The sequence below is a fragment of the Lycium ferocissimum genome, chromosome 2, assembly GCF_029784015.1.
Source record: "Lycium ferocissimum isolate CSIRO_LF1 chromosome 2, AGI_CSIRO_Lferr_CH_V1, whole genome shotgun sequence".
NCBI classification, from domain to species: Eukaryota; Viridiplantae; Streptophyta; class Magnoliopsida; order Solanales; family Solanaceae; genus Lycium; species Lycium ferocissimum.
Window position 1 is genome coordinate 57,779,630 of NC_081343.1, and position 18,090 is coordinate 57,797,719.

The 18,090-nt window shown below is 35.6% G+C and overlaps 2 pseudogenes; one reads left to right on the forward strand and one right to left on the reverse strand.

Moving 5' to 3' along the window:
- The window catches only part of LOC132047794 (cysteine-rich receptor-like protein kinase 10), a 73,204-nt pseudogene that overhangs the window by 1,195 nt on the left and 53,919 nt on the right, over positions 1-18,090 (reverse strand).
- Positions 13,532-14,303, forward strand: LOC132048246 (uncharacterized; annotated as a pseudogene).

Sequence of the window (18,090 nt, forward strand, 5' to 3'; positions counted from 1 at the left end):
GTATAATTGGTGGCTTGAAAGAGGCGATGATGATTTTGTAAAATATTGCTAATTCCCTTCTCTCACTGATAACGACGCTATTCTGCCGCTCCTCTGGTATGAATCCAACGTATACTCCACCTCCGATGAGAGTTGTGGAGCTTCATGCCTACCAAGTGTTTGATAAAATGTTTCAGTATATTTCACTATATTTCAGTGTACTGTTTCAGTATATTTTGCTGTATTTCAATGTATTTCTAATTTATAAAACAGTTTCTGATATATTTCATTGTATTCCATTGTATATACGCATACTACAATTTCATATTTTTTAAACAATCAACCATATTTCATTGTATTCCAGTGTATATTTTTCTGTATTTGGAAGTATTTCTAAAAGTTTGGAATTGAGTAATTTGGAGAGAGAAACGTGGTTGTCGTGATTATTGTTGGTGGTAGAGGAAGTGGCAACAAGGAAAGCAGTGGAGGATCTCCAGCCAATGGCCGAAGCTCAGCCATAACAATTCGTCTGTTAAATCTCCATGGATGGGCCAAAAGAAGAGGAAAATCCTTCTTATGTTTGCTGATCATGTGGTGTTGTTTATCTTATGAGTAATGAAGAACAGTATTGATTATAGCAATATGATATTGTTGCATCATCTAGGAGCAAGAGAATAGGTTGTTGTGTAGAAACACTATTGATGAGAGTTGTGGAGCTTCATGCCCACCAAGTGTTTGATAAAATGTTTCAGTATATTTCAGTGTATTTCTGTGTATTAACAAACAATATATTTAATTTTCGGTATATTTCAGTGTATTATTTTTGCCATTGATTATGTGTATTTCAATATATCTCAGTGTATTTATGTTTATATTTAATTATTTTTGGCATTGATTATGTGTATTTCACTGTGTTTTATCTAATTTCAGTATATTTTCATTGTATTATTTTTGCCATTGGTTATGTGCATTTCAATATATTTCCGCGTATTTCTATTTGGAATGGAGTAATAGGGGGAGAGAAAGACGTGAGCTGTTATTGAAACATCAGTCGTTATGCGTGAAGTATGGTTGATTTAATTTTAACTTACCATTTAAAAAGAAAAAGAAGAATTTGTTCAAAAAATATAGCCTATTTTTACTCAACCCGGCTTTGTATTTTCGGGTATTTCACTGTATTTCAAAAAAAAAAATAGAATGAAATCAAAATTACCTTGTTGATAATCGAATTTTTCAACTGTTCTTCACTACGACAGTGTAAAATCACTCGTTCGTAAATTATAGAGTTTATTAGCTCGAATCAGATTGTTGAAAAAATTTCAAAGATGAAAGAAAATTTTACTGTATTTTTGGAAAAAGAAGATGCTGAGTTTTTTTGAATTCAAAAACTTTTTGAATGGAGTGATTTTGATTGACGGACGTTAGCCGTAATGGAACCTCATGAGGTTTGCGTGAATCATGGAACCATTAATACAAATTACCATATAATTTGAAAAGATTTTTATTGCCATAAATATAGCCGTGTTTTACTCAACAAGTCTTACAGACATTTCACCGTATTTCAAAAACGCGAGATTCAACCGAAATATGTACCAAAAAGTAGCTATGAATTGTAAATCTTCAACTTATATTATAACTTGTTAAAATTTATTAAAATGTAGCTATTTGAGTAAGTTTTACTAAAAATATTCTTTTTAAAAACGCACTTAACAATTAAGATCTGAATGCAGATTACGATTCAGATCCAAAAGTCAAATAGACTTAATAGCTAAGATCTGAATGATTAAGATTAAGACCTTCGTTAAATGCGAACAAATGAGGCCTAATAATCACCTTGTACATGGGACCAAATCCGCCCTGCCCCAGTTTATTAGCATTTGAAAAGTTGTATGTTGCTGCTCCAACTGTAGAAAAATCATATTGCAAGAATTCTGGATTGCTAATATCATTCCCGAGTGTACCTTCACAAAGTAGTAGTAATAACATACAACAAAAATTTGTGAAAATTGGTCTTAAAATTTCAACGTTCCTTAAACATCATATTGTCCATTACTAATAATCTATGCTATCTTACCCTGAATGTTGTCCATCAGCTTCCTCCTTCGCTTCTTCACCAAGATAACAAAATTGATACATAGAGCAAGAATAATAACTATAACAGTTGGCACAACAATACTAATGACGATTGAAGCTGTTTTATCATCCTTCCTAATTGGTGCTGTTTTACAATCAGTTCCTATTTGAGTTGTTTCAGCATCATTCCCTGTTGGAGCTGTTTTATTATCATTCCCAATTGGAGCTGTTTTATCACCATTCCCTACAAAAATGCTTCAAATTCTCATCTATAAGTTTAATTTAACTAAATTGTTAAATAAGGTAAACTTTTATTAACTTAGTTATATATGTCTTTCACTAATGTCAGATCAAATTAAAGTGGACAATCAAATTGGAAAGATGTAATTCACCTGTAGGTGGCAGAGCTTCTAACGGCACCTCATTGAAGAAACGGGAACTGCCATAATGGAAATAGCACCTAGGCCCTATGATTCTGCCACCAGTCTTGCCGTTGCAGGTACAATAAGGCATATCTCCATAAGCGTGAGTTAAGCAATCGGAGCAGTTCTGCGGAGATAAATCGAGTACACTGCACAAGTGCATACATGGTCTGAAAATCTGGACCTGTCGCATTACCACTAGCATATTTTCGATGGGGACCACCTCCTGCAGCTTGGTCTCGCAAATCATCCAATAATTTTCTCAGCTCCTGATTAAATTCCTCGGATTTTGAGGCATTCTCATTATTCCAAAAGTAATATAAAGTAGAAAATGATGCAGTGTCTATAATGGGCTGATTTGAGTACTGCAAAACGAACATTCATCATAGCCAGCATTAGCTTCTTTTTCGTTAGGACATATCTCTACAAGCTTTCGAGAAACAATATTGACGCAATTGCGACATCGTTCTAGCTCCATATCTCCTCTACATAGCACAATAGCACTGACCATGTCGATGTTTTGGCCGATGGAAGCATTGTAGAAACCATATTTATCCATATTTGAGGAAAGGGAAGAGATGAGTGAGTTAAGATTTTTCTGGTATGCACTGTTTTTGGTGTAGTTACCATTGAAACCACATGTAACGTATTTCATATCGGACAGCTGCGCTAGGATGGGAATATGAAGATGGATATGCAGAAAAAGAAAGAGTATCCATTTCTGAATTGCCATGGGCGTTATAACTGTTTATGTTGCTCGAGATATAGAAGCTTAGATATTCTTGAAGAAAATGTAATATATACAATGATTGGCTACAAGTGGTATGCAGATTTTCATAGTAATTCAGTGCTAAGTTTGTAATAGTTGACAAATAAACACGCTGAATGTGTACTAGTAGCAAGTAATTTGCCTAAGAAGAAAAAAGTGTACAATTTCTGAGAACCACACATGTCAATCAAGGAAGATAGCAGAATATTCTTTCTTAAGGCTAGCAGTGTAGCTCAACGGCCTTAGTCTAAAATAAACACTGTTGGTCTATTATTTAGAGTCGAAAAATTGACTTTTAGAATATGGACAGGAGTAGATGAACAAGGGAGCTCGGAGGAAATTTTGGGTGCTATTTGCTCTCTTCTTTGAACATTTCAACTTTTTCGGATTCCAGAAAAGGAAATCCAACTGATTTGTATCTTATTTTCTTTTTTCCTTGTATTTTCAATTTCAATCCGTCGTGGTTTCTCTTGTATTTTGAGTTCTAGATATCCCAGCACAAATATCTTCGTATCTTAAGTGATTCAAATTGAATTCACAAACCTATTAGCAACGGAAGTTGTCACCAAGAGCGGATCAAAAATTTAAATTTAATGGGTTCAATTTTTTCGATTCTTAATATTATAGTCATTGTATTGTTAAAATAATTGGTTCAGATCTAATATTTCGTGCTCTTTCATTGGAAGGAAAGTACTTTACTTATAGTAGTAATTTCCTTATGAAGGACTATTGTAAGGACGACGAGGAAGAAGAAAGCTGCTAGTGGTGCTATTTTGCTGAGAAAATGGTGAAGATTAGGTGTTTGTGAAAAAGACCAAGTGAGAAAGAAGTGAAGAGTGGTGATGGAGGTGACTGACAGCTTCAGAGAACGGGAAGGGATTTTACATAGCTGAAGGTGTAAAGGCGGCGGAGAGTAGTTGTTCATAAACGGATTCAGAATTTGAAGTTTATGGATTCTTATAATAATTTCAAATTAATTCTCCAAGATAATTGAGTTCACGATTAAATATTTACAAATTTTTAATGAAATTTTTCGTTCATATACAGAGTATGAGCAAAAGTTATTGAATGCCCGGAAGCCCGTATCAAAAGCTTTGGATCCGCCCCTGATGCTTTGGTAATGTAGAAGAAGATGGCTATGGGCAATAGAGAATAAAACAGAGAGATGGTGATTTCAGGTGTGAGATGGTGGAACAGTGCTGGCTAATGGTGGTGCTTGGAACGATAGTGATGAGGTGGTGTTCAGAGATATATAGTGTCATTGGATGGAGATGAAGAGCAATGCCCCGTGTTAGCGAGTGAGGCTCTGTGTCCAAAAATATGAATAAATTTGTGTAAGGGATTTTGTGTGCGCGCGTGTGTTGTGTAATTGCAGAGTGATAAAAACAAAGGAGTAATACTCATGAAACAAATAAGTCTGAAACACAAAATCATTAATTAATCAATTACAATCCTTACTAACTGGGTGATTCGAACAAATAGCAAAGTAATAAGAAAACACAGAAAAATACTATTAAGTTTAAGGATGTTATCAGGGATATAACTCAATATAGACGCCTCATTTCGCAATAAACAAATAGATATACTTTTAGCTAGTTTACTTAACTCTGAAATTCTTGACTTGGGTTCTTCAATAAGTGGAAGACTCAAAGAATGGCTATTGAGCCTAAGAACAACTGCACCCATGGTTGGTCTATTTGCAACATCTTTATGAACGCACAATAAAGCAATGTGGATATATCTCATTATGTCACGAACCAGTCCTGAGTTTCCAGTCATCATCGGGTTGATCAAATTTGAAGTTGTTCCTTGCAACGCCAGTTTGACCAAGCCTGTGATAGTTCAATTCTAGAGTCAGACAAAATCATATAGCACACTACCTCTAATCCATATTATACCATTCTAGAAGTTTTTCATTCCTCTTGAGAACGACATTTGAAAGCCTTAATTATAATATTTCACTCAATTAAAGTTGCACTAATTAGAGTAGTAAGAGTGATTTGTTAACAAAAAGGTAATACGTTCTTAATTTCCTAGAAGGTTAAAATTTTAGACTAAGTTTAGTTTACTGAAAGACTAATATTAGAGAGGGAGAGGGAGTAACATATTTCATATAATGCATGTTGCGGGTGTCCATTAGCTTGGGATTGAGTGGCACGTATCAGAGCCAATGGTTTGGTAGGATGAGTATGATGAGGCCATGGATAGTGAAGAAAAAGAAAGGTGGTTTGATATTATGCTAGATGAGATTAAATCCTTGCATGATAATCATACATTTGATGCGGTTAAGCTTCCTAGAATGAGAAAACTTTGAAAAACAGGTGGGTTTTTAGGGTGAAACATGAAGATGGTAACCCAGTTCCACGGTACAAGGCTAAATTGGTTATCAAGGGCTTTAATCAGAAAAAAGGAGTTGATTTTGATGAAATCTTTTCTCCATTTGTGAAGATGTCATCCATTCAGGTTGTCCTAGGCTTGGCTGCGAGTCTAGATTTAGAGTGTTGCTTGATCTTCGAGATGGCGGTTTCCTCCACATAGTCGGGAGGGGGAGAATTGTTAGGTTTTTGGGTTTTCCCTTCCTATGTGGAATTGGATTAATAAAACCTAATCCAATTAGGTTTTTGGGTTTTCCCCTTCCTATGTGGAATTGAATTAATAAACCCAATCAATTTGGACAGGCCAATTTTGCCCAAAATTTCCTCTATATATAGGATCAATTTAGGTCTTATTTTTAGAACACAAGTGAATTCATACGACCTATATAGAGAGAAAAACGTGAGAGAGAAACAGATTTCGTCCGGAAATTTTCTGCTACAGCAGTCCGCTTTAAATTGCGTTTCTCGATTCGTTAACCGTTGGATCGTGCTGAAACTTGAACTGGGGGTTCTCAACATCTGGTTCTTCGATTTCAACGGTGAAGATCGGATTTTGTGTCTGTAGCTCCAGTTTAGAGTACGAACAGTAGCTCATTTTTTGGGGTGATTTCTCTCATTTCTTCGCTAGTTTTGGTACTATCTTTTATGTATTATTGTTCCGTGCTTGGCTTTGTTATTGTAACCATTTGGAGAACATTGTTGTAACTCTTGTTGATTATAGTGGAGCTTTTATGGGCCGGAGGTCCCGTGGATGTTTCCTCTTCACATTGAAGGGGTTTTACCACATAAATTTGGTGTCTCTTCCATTCGATTTATTTTTGCTTGCTTTGCTATTTTATTGTTGGTATAGCTGCTGCCTAGATTTCCATTTGTGCTAGTGTTTATTGTCTTCTCTTGGTTCAAATACTGTGGGAAGTTTCGACTTGAGTATTTCTTCTGCTGTTACCTCATCGTGCAATTTGGTTATTGCTTGTTTCTTCCCAACAAAGTGGTATCCGAGCTTGTGGTTGTATTTGGTTGTGTTGATTGTCTATTTGAATGATGGAGGCAAATATGAGCAAGATGGTTTGTTTAAATGGCAATGATTACTATATTTGGAAAAGCAAGATGAAAGATCTTCTATTTGTTAAGAAATTGCATTTACCTGTGTTTGCTTCTAAGAAACCGGAGTCTATTAAAGATGAAGAGTGGGAATTTGAGCACTTACAGGTTTGTGGCTATCTTAGGCAATGGGTTGAACATACTGTTCGAAATCATATTGTGAATGAGACAAATGCTAAAAGCTTATGGGAAAAGCTCGAGACACTTTATGCTTCAAAGACTGCAATAATAAGTTGTTCCTCCAAAACAATTGATGAATATTAGATACAAAGAGGGCGACCTCTCTATTTTTTATCATATCAATAATTTTCGTGGTGTCCTTGATCGGTATTCGGAATGGGTGTCAAGTTTGATGAAGAAATATAGGGACTTTGGTTTCTTAATACTGCGGACTCTTGGGAAACTCTTGAGTTTCTTTGACTAATTCTACTCCCGTGATGGTGTAACTATGGAATATGCTAAGAGTGGTGTTTTGAATGAAGAGATGAGAAGAAATCTCAAGTTTCATCTTCTTCAACTTCACACTCCGATGTTTTGGTTCAAGAAGTGGGGAGAAGTAACTTCGAGGTCCTCAGTACAAGACTTCATACATGTGACTATTGTCACTTGAAGGGCACATCAAGAAACATTGCTACAAGTTTAAGAGAGACCAGAAAAGGCAAAAAAAAGAAGGCGATAATGAAAATCGTGTTGTTGTTATTGCTGAAATGATCTTCTTGTTGCTTGTGGTAAAAATGATATCAATATTGTTTGTGATGAGTCTACCTGGTTTGTGAATTCAGGTGCCACTCCTCATGTCACGCCAAAGAAGGAATTATTTTCTTCTTTATGCTCCGGTAATTTTGAAATTTTACGAATGGGTAATAATAGTGAGGCCGAGGTACTTGGCATTGGCACGGTTGCTTGAAAAGTAAGAACGGTTCGAGGTTGGTTCTTAACAATGTCACATGCGTACAACGGATGTTCATCGAGATTTAATTTACGTAGAAAAGCTTGATGATGATGATTACGATCAAACCATTGGTGGTGGCCAGTGGAAGCTTCTTAAAGGTTTAATGGTTGTGGCTCGAGGTTACAAGATGTCTGATTTGTACTTATTTCGGGGCTCCATTTGTGGTGACTCGATAAATTTGGTGGAGAATGATACTTCATCAAAATTATGGCATATGAAAGCTGAGTCATATGATGCAGAGAAGGGATTGATAACTTGGCTAAGAAGAATTTTCTTTCGGAGTGAAACAAGCAAAGTTAAAGAGATGTGTTCATTGCTTAGCCGGGAAACGTAAATGAGCTTTTCTTTTCGCAGTCATTCACCTTCAAGAAAGCATGATTTCTTTGAAGTTGGTACATTCTCGATTTGTGTGGTCCTTTTAAAGTAAGCTCTCGTGGTGGTGCACTTTACTTTGTGACTTTTATTGATGATCATTCTCGCAAACTCGGGTATTTCCTTTGAAGTCCAAGGATCAAGTACTTGATGTGTTCAAGACTTTTCGTGCCTTGGTTGAGAGGCGTAGACGAGGAAGAAACTAAAATCGCATCCGCTCGACAATGGTGGTGAATACATTGGTCCTTTGATAATTATTGTAGACGAGTAGGGTATTCGGCATCGAAAACTCCTCCAAAGACTCCTCAGTTAAATAGTCTAGCAGAGAGGATGAACAGAACTCTAGTTGAGAGGGTTAGATGTTTGCTTTCAGATGCTAAGCTTCCAGATTCATTTTCGGCAGAAGCACTTAATACTGCTACTTATGTTATCAATTTATCTCCTACTGTTGCTTTGGATGGTGATGTCACGACGAGTTTGGTTTGGTAAGGATGTCTCTTATGCTCATCCGAGAGTCTTGGTGCAAGGCTTTTATGCATGTTCTAAGGATGAGAGGTCAAAGCGGAAGTTAAAACTAGGCATTGTATCTTCATCAAGTTATGGTCAAGACGAATTTGGCTATCGTTTCTATGATCCGTTAAGAAGAAACTCGTTAGAAGCGCGATGTTGTGTTCTTTGAAGACCGGACAATTGAGATTTTGACAAAGGCGAGAAGGTTGATTCTCGAGCAATAAAGAGCTTAGTTGATGTTGACCAGTTCTGTGACTATTGCACACCGAAGAAAATCTTCAAAATAATGAAGATCAAGTTGATAATGAAGATAGTGATCATCTTGAATGACCAAAGATGATGTTGTTGATGCTCAGGTGGAAGATGATGTGGTTGGACAGCAACCAGTTGCTATTGATGTTCCAGAGAGTTCTCTTAGAAGATCTATTAGAGAGAAAGTACTTTCATCTCGTTATTTTCCCAATGAGTTTGTACTCTTGACTGATGGGGGAGAACCTGAAAGTTTTGATGAGGCCTTTTGGAGAAAACCGTGCGGGCTTAGCCCAAAGCGAACAATATCACATCATGTTAAGAGTATCTTTGGGCCGTTTTAGCCCAACAACTAGTATCAGAGCCAATGGTTTGGCGGGACGAGCATGAAGATGGCGGAGTGTGGCGTGGGGCCCGGCTTATTGCCTTTGCCGGTCTATGGGCCGGTTTACAACCTTCACTCGTAGCTTTGAAGACGCATACACAGCCTTTGGGCTTCGGTGATCGTAAATACTCTAACAGTGTTGGTGGCACACATATATGTTGAATCTCTGATCCGTGGTATGATAATGAGCCACGTGGAACTTAGTTCGAGGGGGAGATTGTTGGGTGTCCGAACAAAGTACCACATTGGTAGCTGGAAAGAAAAAGGAGCTACTTATAAGGAGTTGGATACTTTTAATGATGTGAGGCCTTTTGGGGAAAATCGTGCGGGTTTGGCCCAAAGCGGACAATATCACATCATGTTAAGAGTATCTTTGGGCCATTTTAGCCCAACAACTGGTATCAGAGCCAATAGTTTAGCGGGACGAGTATGAAGATGGCGGAGTGTAGCGTGGAGCTCGGCTTAGTGCCTTTGCCCGTCTGGCTGGCCGATTTACTACCTTTATCCGTAGCTTTGAAGACCATCTGCTTTTGAGGCTTCGGATCGTAAATACTCGACAATGTGGGTGGCCTGCAAATGTTGAATCTCTGACCCGTGGTATGATAATGAGCCACGTGGAACTTAGTTCGAGGGGGAGATTGTTAGGTGTGCGACTAGAGTACCACATTGGTAGCTGGAAAGAAAAAGGAGCTACTAATAAGAAGTTGGATGCTCTTAATGATGTGAGGCCTTTTGGAGAAAATCGTGGGGGCTTGGCCCAAAGCGGACAATATCACATCATGTTAAGAGTATCTTTGGGCCGTTTTAGCCCAACAACTGGTATTAGGGCCAATGGTTTGGCGGGGCGAGCATGAAGATGGCGTGAGCGTGGTACGGGGTAGGACTTATTGCCTTTGCTTTTGTCTATGGGCCGGTTCTACAACCTTTACTCCGTAGCTTTGAAAGACGCATACATAGCCTTTGGGTTTCGGTGATCGTAAATACTACGACGGTGTGGGTGGGCACACGTACGTATTCGTCAATCTCTCGATCCGTGGTATGATAATGAGCCACGTGGAACTTAGTTCAAAGGGGAGATTGTTGGGTGTGCGAATAAAGTACCATATTGGTAGCTGAAAAGAAAAAGGAGCTACTTATAAGGAGTTGGATACTCTTAATAATATGAGGCCTTTTGGGGAAAACCGTGCGGGCTTGGCCTAAAGCGGACAATATCACATCATGTTAAGAGTATCTTTGAAGTGCATTTTTAGCCCAACACTTGAATGATTGACCTGTGTTACTTACATAGCTGGAAAGTCTCTCACAAATTCTCCATTTTTGAAACAAGTGTTTCTTTGACCACTTACAATTTCTAGGACTAATACTCCAAAGCTGAAAACATCTGACTTGACTGAAAACTAGGGGTGGGCGTTCGGTTGTTCGGTTCGGTTTTTTCAAAGTTCGGATTGGTATTTCGGTTTCGATTTTTTTTAAGTGGAAATCGAACACCGCACCGAATTAGTTCGGTTCGGTACGGTGTTTTGAAGTTCGATTTCGGTTTTCTAATTCGGTTTTTTGGCATTGCTTAAGCAATAGTCACCTTTTACCAAATGATTCATGATCAACATATCAAGAATGTCTTTAGTACTGGAAGATTAGCTAGCAACAAGAAGAAACAACATCAAGAACGGCCAACACTGCAAAGACTAGCTAGCACCGCAAGACCTGACTGCCAGAAGAAGATTAAAGAATTGCAATGCGGCCAACAAGAAGAACAACAAGAATCGGCAAGCTGAACCAACCGATGCTGACAGCTAACAAATTGATATAAAAAAATATTATATTAAATATTCGATTAAACCGAAAAATCAAAAATTCGAAACCGAACACCGAATTTTCTATTTAAAAAAGCCGAAACCGAACCGAAACACCGAAACACGAAAAACTGAAAAACTGAATTCATTTGGTTCGGTTCGGTTTTTCGATTTTCGGTATTTATGCCCACCCCTAGATGACACAGAGTAATTTGGTGGATCTTGATGATTCTTTGTCCCTTTAATCTTTTTCTGTTTGGGTGTTTTTGGTTCGAAGGAAGATATTTTGCACAGAAAATGATTTATTGCAATTTAAGAAAATAAATAGTTTTTCTACTTATTTTTCATGTTTGGTAAATATTTTTAAAAATATTATTCCAATAAATTTATATATAATATAAGCAAACATTGCGGTGAAGGTGGGAGTAGGCAGTGGCGGAGTCAGGATTTTCACCTAGAGAATTCAGAAGTATGAAGTTAACTAACTATACGAAGAAGGCAAGGGGTTCAACAAATATATATACATAAAAATAATAATTTTAACCTTATATATACAATGTAATTTTTTGCTGAGTGGGTTTGGATGAATTACCTGGGGCCTACCTAGCTCCTCCCCCGAGAGTAGGAAGAGACAATCAGCGCGAAATGTGATTCATGAACCCACCTGAATAAAGTCAGTTTTTCTATTATTTTTTTTTAAATAAATGAAAAATATTTTAGCTAATATTTTAGCTAAGTAACACTCTGTTTGGAACATTGTTACCCATTGTATTGTATTGTATTGTTACCACAAAAACAATGTTTGTTTTGATTGTTATTTAAAATGTATTGTTTCGTATTGTTAAATTCCGTCGTTACGTAACAATGAAAAACCCCATTTTATGTAACAACCGATTTGGTGTTATCCCATTGTTACCTAATTTCTTTTTCCAATTATGTCCTTACTTAATATTTCATAATCCTATTTTACCCTTTACCTTATATTATTTAACTCCACCCAAAAATCCTATACCCTACGTCTTCTACGTAACTCTGTCTCCTTCTAGGTTTGGCTCCCTACGTCTTCTTCCTTCTGTTTATCTGCTCCCTATACGTCTTCTTCCTTCTTTTATCTCCTTCTACGTTTTTTCTTTATTGTCCTGCTCCCTGTTTCTTCTTCCTTCTTTTAATTTTATATGTTTGCTTTTTGCTCAGGACTCGCCATAGTTTCAAAGATTCTGAGTAAGCTAATTCCATTCCAGCTTTTATTCCATTCTCGCCATATGTTTGCTTTTTGCTCAGGACTCTGCCATAATTTCATTAATTTGCTTGCTTTCTTGTTTTATTTTTTTGCATAGAATATTTTGCTTATTTGCTGTGCTTTCCCATGCTTCTGTTAAACCATGACTCTAGAATTGTGTAATACACCGTATGTGAATCTTTGGTTTACTTTGTGGAAATTTCGTATTGTTCATGTTGAGTTAAATGCCAATCTGAAATTTTACTTGTTGATGCTGCTTGTTCATTGTTCATCTATGTGAACAATGTGTTTCTTTTTAAAAACCGAAAAAAATCGAAAAACCCAAATAACTGAAAAAACTGATAAAAACCAAAACGATAAGCTAGAGTACATGATTTCTGTGAACATGTTGTTGCCTCCTCGAATAAAGGCATTTTTCGTAACACATGTTTATGTTCATATTTATTTTAGCATCTTACGTAGTTTAATTAGTTGATGCATCTCACTTAATTTTATTATAGATGGCCGATCGAATAATCAAGATAATAGGCAAATATTGGGACAAGTGAGCTCTTTAGCATCATATGCTGCTCTCTTAGCATTTATTTGGTTTTGGAATTATGCACGTGAAATTGAAAATGATCGACGTACGATCACACATGCCATACGCCTTGAAAGAGAGCAAGTTAGAGATGAACTATTGAGTCATCTATTTTCTTGTAACTTTGTCGTAATATTTTAAGAATGACCCCTTCGGCTTTTACCGGTCTCTGTGAGATGTTAGTTAGAGACGGAGGTCTTAGACCAACACTTCGAGCTACGGTTGAGAGCAGTTGCGAAAACACTTTACCGTTAGCACATAATGTGACAAATCGCGAACTATCTTTCATCTTTCGACGATCGGGGGAGTCGGTCAGTCGTCATTTTCATGTTGTCCTACGAGCTATATTGGGGCTATATGAAATATTTATTAAACAACCTGATGGATCCCAAGTTCCTTCCCGAAATTGCCGTGACAACCAAAGATTCTACCCATATTTTAAGGTAAAGATTCAGCTGATTTTGTTTCCAATTCTTGCATACAGTAATTCATCAGGTCTAAATTAGTCGTGTAACCTTGTATAATCATAATCCTAATAGTGAATTATTTATAATCTGGAGGCAGCATATGAGAAGTATCTTAGTTCAAAACGAAAAGATTGTTATCATGTAGTTCTTTAATATGTGTTGCTTTGATCAAAACGAGAAGAAATGCTTCTGACGATAATCAAATTAGTTTCTATTTATTTATTACTCAAACTTTAGCAATGTCAAGATTGTTTGCATGTTCATTGATTATTATAATATCAGGATTGTATTGGTGCAATTGATGGAACACACGTACGTGTTAAAGTTTCACAAAGTGAAGCACCAAAATACTGTGGGAGGAAAGATTATCCAACACAAAATGTATTAGCTGCATGCTCATTTGATTTAAAATTCACATATGTGTTAGCTGGGTGGGAAGGTACATCATCTTTTTCAAGAATTATGAAAGAAGCACTAAATAGACAAGACCCATTAAAAATTCCAGAAGGTAAACGTTATACAAATTTGTCTAGACATAGATATACGTGATGAACAAATAATTGAATCTTTTATTTATTTATGTTTAGGAAAATACTACCTTGTTGATGCTGGACTCATGTTAAGAAGTGGGCTTATTACACCTTATCGGGGGGAGCGATATCACTTGAAAGAGTTTTCAAGAAATCCACCTCGAAATGCTCGTGAATTATTTAATTTGCGACACGCTTCTTTTGCGTAATGCTATCGAACGAGCATTTGGAGTTCTTAAAAAGAGATTTCCTATAATTTCTAGTTCAACGGAGTCCTCATATGGTATTGACACCCAAAAGCTTATTATCTTTGCATTTTGTATTTTGCACAACTACTTAAGAGGTGTAGATCCAAATGATGAGTTACTTGCTCAAGTTGATGCGGAGCTTATGAATGATAATGATGTGCATGAAGAACTTCCAAATCATCCTAGGGAGAGCACTGAGGAATATAGAAGAGGGGAATTGATTCGAGATAACATAAGCATTTGCTATGTGGATTAATTACCAAGATTAATTTTATTAGATAAAAATTCAAATGAACTTTTGTGTCACTATTATTCATTTGATATCATTTGAATGTAATTTTGTGATGCTATTATTTGATTTATAAACATTTTGTGTCGTGCATTTTACTTTATCTTATAACACTTATCAATAACTATGTGTGATGATGTTTTCTTTAATTATGTCTTATGAAAATTTATCTTAATTTTGTAGTTGTCAACATGTCGAAAAGTCAAAGGCATCCACCTCAAGCGATACAAATGTTTCGTATAACTCTTTATGTGTTTGGTCAAATGCTATGGATGACACATTAATTGATGCATTATGTAACGAGCAAACACGTGGGAATAGAATTGGTGGAACTTTCACTACACACGCACCGGACAACATATTGAAGGAGCTACGATCAAAATTTCGATAAATTTATTAACAAGGAGAAAATTCACAACCGAATGAGAGTAATTAAAACTAAATTTGCCAAATGCTATGACACATTTCAAATGGGGATGAGCGGGTTTTCATGGGATCCCATAACAAATATGTGGGATGCTGAACCTGAAGTATGGGACCAGTTAATTCAGGTAAATTCATGCATTACTAGTTTATTAGTTTTGTTCTTATTTTCATATGACAATGTTCATATCATTTTCTTTGATTGTATTCTATTTTTTATATATAGGCTAAGCTTTACTTGTTCGCCGAGCCGAGGACCATGTCAATTAGAAATTATGATAAGCTAATAATTTGTATGGAAAGGATCGAGCTACCGGAAAGCATCGAGACCGGACCGTATATGTTAAAAAGAGGTGCTCGTAAAAATTTGAAAAGATCAAGTACTAGTTCGTTGACTATTGATGAGGTAGATGAGATGATTTCAAATGAATGCCGCCTCGTTGGAAAACACCGAGGAACATGGACGGGATAAGCGTTAATCAACCAACTAATGGTGAACCTACATCGAATAGCTATCTAGAGACACCGACTCACTACCGTAAATAAAAAGTCTAAACATGATCATCTTGACGGAATGGCTGACATGTTGAGAGGTGGGATGGACAATTTGGCTCATGCAATTAACCGACTTTCAACTATGCCTCCTATTCCTGCGAACGAGATATGGCAAATGGTAAAGGAGATGAATTTGGAACGTCACACGAGCAATAAGGCTTATATAGTTCTTTGTAAAAACGCGTATATGTGTCGCACACCGATACGAGATGTCCACAGGAAGACCGCAAGATTCTTTTATTGACCATGATGTCACCCGAAGATTAAGTTTAGAATAATTTTATTTAAATTTTAAGTATTTATGATTTTGTGGACCGCATGAATACTTCGTTATTGACAATTATTTCGTTATGCATTTTAAGCTATGGATTATATGAAAAATATAGGCATCGTGAGAAAATCGTTTGTGGGGTTTCTTCAAACTTTCTATACCAGTGAAATTTTAAAGATTTTGAGTGATTAATGATGTTTCTTAACTATTTAGGATTGAATTTGAAATCTGAATTTGTTTGTGTCTAAGATTCATGCTTTTAATCATTATTGGTGTTTGGTAATCTTCTCCATTGGATCCCCCTGCTGCTTTTGTTGCCTCACCAACAATATTTAAGATCTACCAGTTTGGATATGTCCTAATACCCTGAATTATTAAACTTTGGAAAATGGAATTGGAGGTTCTGTTGGTTCAACAATTATAATGGTGAGTTCGTGTCTTCTTCAATTTTAAGTGTTTGTTAATTGTCTGATATTATGCTATTGCACAATTTACATGCATACTTATAGTTTAGGGTATTTTAGTAAACTTACCAATTAAAATACAAGACGATACATTCAATCCAAACAAAAAATATGTTATTACACAACAAAGAACGATACGATCTATCCAAACATTGTATCTACAAAAAGACAAAGATACAATACAATACGATTACATTATGAAACAATGGGTAACAACATTCCAAACGAAGCGTAAGGGGTCCTTTGATAGCTGGACAAGAGGCAAGTTAATCATGTACAGTATTAATTTATACCACGTTTGGTAGCAAGTAAAGAGACACCTTATTCATGTATTAATTTCTGCATACGTATACTGTGTTTGGTAGCTGGTCAGGAAGTAAATTATTCATATATAAAATTAGTACGACGTTTGATTTGCAATTTGTCCTGTGGAATCACACTGGGTATGTTGTTATTGTTGTTTGATTTGGAATTTAGAAACCCGCATAACTAATACATATATAAGTTATGAGGGAATCTATGTATTATTTTATGCGGGGTAAAAGATGAAATATCTAATACTTGAATAACTAATATACATGAATAAATAGTTGAAATGACAATATTACCGTTATCATTCCCCACTTAAATACTTTCCTTTTCTAAACAAATATTTTTATATAATTTCTTAATGTAATATTTTACTATAATATTTTAATATTTTAAAAAAATTAATTTAATTGTAAACAAATATTTTAATTTTAAGAAGTATATAATATTTATTAACTTTTAATATAATAAATCAACGTCCAAAGAAATAATTTATGCATAACTAAACCCCGCATAACTAATACTTGCACTATTAATACATGCATAACTAATACGTATAATCCTAACTAGCTACCAATATATATATATATATATATATATATATATAGTCCGGTGAACTTTTCTTCTTAAAAAATATATAATTGAATATTAATGTCATATTTTATATTAAACTAATTTAATCTTTCTTTAATCAAAACTACGTTTTCATGATTCTATCTTCTTTTGATGATACGCTTAACACCTTAATTATATAAATTTCTTTGAAAAAAGAAACTGTGAAAACATTTCAGATTAAATATGGAGTAACCAATTAATCAGTATACACGAATTCAACTAAGAATATAGAAATTTGAAAGAAATAGCATTGAGAAATAAAAATAATGTAAAAATTTAGGTGATGTAAACCTAAAATGTCGCTTGCTTTTTCCAACCTGCTTTTTGTTTCCTTATTATTTTCTCTCTTATATAAATTATTGACACTTATGTTTAAAGAGTTTAACATTGTTCATGCCTCTCAAATAAAAATTTAAAAACTAAGAAGGAACAAATATATATATATATATATATATATATATATATATATGAAACAAATGTTTAAAAAAAGAAAATATATCCCATCACATGGATGGGATTTAATGCCCTAGTCGGGTCTAAATGTCAGCTATATATGAGCTACTTAAAGAGGGGGAAGGATGTGAAATCTATGTTACTCGGACTCTCCTAAAATGTTGTCGGGTGCGTGTCGGATCCTTCAAAAGTAGTGTATTTTAGGAGGATCCGACATGGGTAAGCAACACTTTCGAAGAGTCCAAGTAACTTAGGGTGAAACACAAGAAGCTGATTTTTTCCAGATGTGGGTTTAGCTTTTGGGTTTTGTGTTGATAGAGCTTCTTGTGAAGAGCTAGATTTGCTAAAAAATTCGATCCTATTTCTGAAAGAGAAGCTGGGTAGAAATGGCAGGAAGAAGATCGCCTACAAAATATAACATGTGTTATTTCAGAATCGGTCATGTAGACAGTAAGGTCATATGATGGTCATATACCTCTATTCATTTTTGTAAAGACCCCTTTTAACTAATTTCCTCAGGAAGAAGAAGTGGTGATTGAAAAGACAAAAAAAAAAAACCATTGTAGGTTGTATTGCTAATACTCCCTCCGGATCAAAAAGAGTGTCCACTTGGCCATTTGCACTCCCCTTAAGAAATTACTAACTCCTAGACAAAAATAGATAATT